Genomic DNA, 4,090 nt, shown 5'->3' on the forward strand with positions numbered 1-4,090 from the left:
GTGTGTCAGCGCTGAGGGTTTATTACAATGCTGAGGGATTGTAACAACGCTGAGGACAAGTGTCAGCGCTGAGGGCTTCTAACGGCGCTGAGGGTTTGTAACAACGCTGAGGGATTGTAACGGCGCTGAGGGCTTGTGACGGCGCTGAGGACTTGTGACGGCGCTGAGGGCTTGTTTCAGGGCTGAGGGCTTGTAACAGCGCTGAGGGCTTGTAACAGCGCTGAGGGCTTGTAACAGCGCTGTGTGCTTGTGTCAACGCTGAGGGATTGTGTCAGCGCTGAGGGATTGTGTCAGCGCTGAGGGATTGTGTCAGCGCTGAGGGCCTGTGTCTGCGCTGAGGGCTCGTGACGGCGCTGAGGCCTTGTAACGGCGCCGAGGGCTTGTTTCAGGGCCGAGGGTTTGTAACAGCGCTGAGGGCTTGTGTCAGCACTGAGGGCTTGTAACAGCGCTGAGGGCCTGTGTCAGCGCTGAGGGCCTGTGTCTGCGCTGAGGGCTCGTGACGGCGCTGAGGGCTCGTGTCGGCGCTGAGGGCTCGTGACGGCGCTGAGGGCTCGTGACGGCGCTGAGGGCTCGTGACGGCGCTGAGGGCTCGAGACGGCGCTGAGGGCTCGTGACGGCGCTGAGGGATTGTGACGGCGCTGAGGGCTTGTGTCAGCGCTGAGGGCTTGTGTCAGCGCTGAGGGCTTGTTTCAGGGCTGAGGGTTTGTAACAGCGCTGAGGGCTTGTGTCAGCGCTGAGGGCTTGTGTCAGCGCTGAGGGCTTGTGTCAGCGCTGAGGGCTTGTAACAGCGCTGAGGGCTTGTGTCAGCGCTGAGGGCCTTTGTCAGCGCTGAGGGCCTTTGTCAGCGCTGAGGGCGCGTAACAGCGCTGAGGGCTCGTAACAGCGCTGAGGGCTCGTAACAGCGCTGATTCATATAACAGCCCTGAGGGGTTGTAACAGCGCTGAGGGCTCGTATTAGAGCTGAGGGATTGTGTCAGCGCGGAGGGATTGTAACAACGCTGAGGGGTTGTAACAGCGCTGAGGGCACGTGTTAGTGCTGAGGGCGCGTAAAAGCGCTGAGGGCTGGTGACAGCGCTGAGGGCATGTGTCAGCGCTGAGGGCATGTGTCAGCGCTGAGGGATTGTAACCGCACTGAGGGCTTGTAACGGCGCTGAGGACTTGTAACAGCGTTGAGGGCATGTGTCAGCGCTGAGGGTTTGTGACGGCGCTGAGGGCTTGTGACAGCGCTGAGGGTGTGTGTCAGCGCTGAGGGCTTGTGTCAGCGCTGAGGGCTTGTGACAGCGCTGAGGACTTGTGTCAGCGCTGAGGGCTTGTGACAGCGCTGAGGGCTTGTGACAGCGCTGAGGGCTTGTGACAGCGCTGAGGGCTTGTGACAGCACTGAGAACCTGTGGCAGCACTGAGGGCTTGTGTCAGCGCTGAGGGCCTGTGTCAGCACTGAGGGCTTGTAACAGCGCTGAGGGCTTGGGTCAGCGCTGAGGGCTTGAGTCAGCGCCGAGGGCTTGTGTCAGCGCTGAGGGCTTGAGTCAGCGCTGAGGGATTGTGTCAGCGCTGAGGGCTTGTGTCTGCGCTGAGGGCTTGTGTCGGCGCTGAGGGCTTTTGTCGGCGCTGAGGGCTTGTGACGGCGCTGAGGGCTTGTGACGGCGCTGAGGGCTTGTGACGGCGCTGAGGGCTTGTAACAGCGCTGAGGACGTGTGTCAGCGCTGAGGGCTTGTAACAGCGCTGAGGGCTTGTGTCAGCGCTGAGGGCTTGTGACAGCGCTGAGGGCTTGTGTCAGCGCTGAGGGCTTGTGTCAGCGCTGAGGGCTTGTGTCAGCGCTGAGGGCTTGTGACAGCGCTGAGGGCTTGTGACAGCGCTGAGGGCTTGTGACAGGGCTGAGGGCTTGTGACAGCGCTGAGGGCTTGTGTCAGAGCTGAGGGCTTGTGACAGCGCTGAGGGCTTGTGACAGCGCTGAGGGCTTGTGACAGCGCTGAGGGCTTGTGTCAGCATTCAGGGCTTGAAAAAGCACTGAGGGCCTGTAACAGCGCTGAGGACCTGTGGCAGCACTGAGCGCTTGAAACAGCACTGAGGGCTTGTGTCCACCCTGAGGGGTTGTAACAGCGCTGAGGGCTCGTGTTAGCCATGAGGTCGCGTAACAGCGCTGAGGACTTGTAACAGCGGTGATGGCTTGTAACAGCACGGAGGGCTTGTAACAGCACTGAGGGCTTGTAACAGGGCTGAGAACCTGTGGCAGCACTGAGGTCTTGTAACAGGGCCGAGGACTTGTAACAGGGCCGAGGGCTTCTGACGGCGCCGAGGGCTTCTGACGGCGCCGAGGGCTTGTGTCGGCGCCGAGGGCTTGTGTCGGCGCCGAGGGCTTGTGTCGGCGCCGAGGGCTTGTGTCGGCGCCGAGGGCTTGTAACAGCGCCGAGGGCTTGTAACAGCGCTGAGGGCTTGTAACAGCGCTGAGGGCGTGTGTCAGCGCTGAGGGCGTGTGTCAGCGCTGACTGTTTATTACAATGCTGAGGGATTGTAACAACGCTGAGGACAAGTGTCAGCGCTGAGGGCTTCTAACGGCGCTGAGGGTTTGTAACAACGCTGAGGGATTGTAACGGCGCTGAGTGCTTGTGACGGCGCTGAGGACTTGTGACGGCGCTGAGGGCTTGTAACAGCGCTGAGGGCTTGTAACAGCGCTGAGGGCTTGTAACAGCGCTGAGGGCTTGTGTCAGCGCTGAGGGATTGTGTCAGCGCTGAGGGCCTGTGTCTGCGCTGAGGGCTCGTGACGGCGCTGAGGCCTTGTAACGGCGCCGAGGGCTTGTTTCAGGGCCGAGGGTTTGTAACAGCGCTGAGGGCTTGTGTCAGCACTGAGGGCTTGTAACAGCGCTGAGGGCCTGTGTCAGCGCTGAGGGCCTGTGTCTGCGCTGAGGGCTCGTGACGGCGCTGAGGGCTCGTGTCGGCGCTGAGGGCTCGTGACGGCGCTGAGGGCTCGTGACGGCGCTGAGGGCTCGAGACGGCGCTGAGGGCTCGTGACGGCGCTGAGGGCTCGAGACGGCGCTGAGGGCTCGTGACGGCGCTGAGGGATTGTGACGGCACTGAGGGCTTGTGTCAGCGCTGAGGGCTTGTGTCAGCGCTGAGGACTTGTTTTAGGGCTGAGGGTTTGTAACAGCGCTGAGGGCTTGTGTCAGCGCTGAGGGCTTGTGTCAGCGCTGAGGGCTTGTGTCAGCGCTGAGGGCTTGTAACAGCGCTGAGGGCTTGTGTCAGCGCTGAGGGCTTGTGTCAGCGCTGAGGGCTTGTGTCAGCGCTGAGGGCGCGTAACAGCGCTGAGGGCTCGTAACAGCGCTGATTCATATAACAGCCCTGAGGGGTTGTAACAGCGCTGAGGGCTCGTATTAGAGCTGAGGGATTGTGTCAGCGCGGAGGGATTGTAACAACGCTGAGGGGTTGTAACAGCGCTGAGGGCACGTGTTAGTGCTGAGGGCGCGTAAAAGCGCTGAGGGCTGGTGACAGCGCTGAGGGCATGTGTCAGCGCTGAGGGCATGTGTCAGCGCTGAGGGATTGTAACCGCACTGAGGGCTTGTAACGGCGCTGAGGACTTGTAACAGCGTTGAGGGCATGTGTCAGCGCTGAGGGTTTGTGACGGCGCTGAGGGCTTGTGACAGCGCTGAGGGCGTGTGTCAGCGCTGAGGGCTTGTGACAGCGCTGAGGACTTGTGTCAGCGCTGAGGGCTTGTGACAGCGCTGAGGGCTTGTGTCAGCCCTGAGGGCTTGGGTCAGCGCTGAGGGCTTGTGTCAGCGCTGAGGGCTTGTGACAGCGCTGAGAACCTGTGGCAGCACTGAGGCTTGTGTCAGCGCTGAGGGCCTGTGTCAGCACTGAGGGCTTGTAACAGCGCTGAGGGCTTGGGTCAGCGCTGAGGGCTTGAGTCAGCGCCGAGGGCTTGTGTCAGCGCTGAAGGCTTGAGTCAGCGCCGAGGGGCGTGTGTCAGCGCTGAGGGCTTGAGTCAGCGCTGAGGGATTGTGTCGGCGCTGAGGCTCGTGACGGCGCTGAGGGCTCGTGACGGCGCTGAGGGCTCGTGACGGCGCTGAGGCCTCGTGTCGGCGCTGAGGGCTCGTGAAC

This window comes from Chiloscyllium punctatum, unplaced genomic scaffold, assembly GCF_047496795.1.
Source record: "Chiloscyllium punctatum isolate Juve2018m unplaced genomic scaffold, sChiPun1.3 scaffold_189, whole genome shotgun sequence".
Lineage (NCBI taxonomy): Eukaryota > Metazoa > Chordata > Chondrichthyes > Orectolobiformes > Hemiscylliidae > Chiloscyllium > Chiloscyllium punctatum.